Here is a 1,139-nt window from a genome sequence, read left to right on the forward strand (position 1 = left end):
GTGAGCCGAGATCGCGCCATTGCTCTCCAGCCTGGGTAACAAGAGCGAAACTCCGTCTCAAAAAAAAAAATAAAAATAAAAAAATAAAAAATAAAAAATATTTATAAAGCATTTACATGTTTTCCATATCTCATTTTATAAAGTCTCTTACCTAGTAAACTTTAAAAGACTTTTCTTCAGCCAGGCATGGTAGCTCACACCTGTAATCCCAGCACTCTGGGAGGCTGAGGCGGGTGGATAACCTGAGGTCTGGAATTTGAGACCAGCCTGGCCAACATGATGAAACCCCGTCTCTACTAAAAATATATAATTAGCCAGGCATGGTGGTACACGCCTGTAATCCAGCTACTTGGGAGGCTGAAGCAGGACAATCACTTGAACCCAGGAGGCAGAGGTTGCAGTGAGCCAAGATCACACCATTGTACTTCAGCCTGGGCTGAAAGAGCAAAACTCTGTCTCAAAAAATATAAAATAAATTTTTTTTCTTCTTGAGAAAATGCAAACTAATCTACAGTGACAGAGAGTGGATCAGTGGTTACTTGAGGATGGGAAAGTCCCAAGAGTGGCAGGAGGAAGAAAATAGCATGAAGAAACTTTTGGGAGTGAAAATCAAAATTTTTAAACATATCTATCACTATTAAAGGTTAAAGTGTCTTATTAAAGACTAGTCTGAGAGGGAGTAGCAGAGACAGAATAAAAATACAGTTTTTAAGATTCTTAAACAAGTTTTTTTTTCTCTCAATTTGGTAAATTATTTCCACATCTATTTAAAAAGGATACGAAGAGACATAAAATATGACATGTCTCTTCATAAATATTATAGAAAGAAAATTGTGTCTAAGAATTTTGGGCAGCACTATTCACAATAGCAAAGACAAGGACCCAATCTAAATGTCTATCAATGGTAGACTGAATAAAGAAAATGTGGTACATATACACCAAGGAATATTATGCAGCCATAAAAAAGGATGAGCTCATGTCTTTTGTGGGAACATGGAGGGAGCTGGAGGCCATTATCCCTAGCAAACTAACATAGGAACAGAAAACCAAACACCGCATGTTCTCACTTAGAAGTGAGAGCTAAATGATGAAAACTCATGGACATGAAGAGGGGAAAAAACAGAAAATCTGCTCATTAT

This window comes from Cebus imitator, unplaced genomic scaffold (assembly GCF_001604975.1).
Source record: "Cebus imitator isolate Cc_AM_T3 unplaced genomic scaffold, Cebus_imitator-1.0 Scaffold67, whole genome shotgun sequence".
Lineage (NCBI taxonomy): Eukaryota > Metazoa > Chordata > Mammalia > Primates > Cebidae > Cebus > Cebus imitator.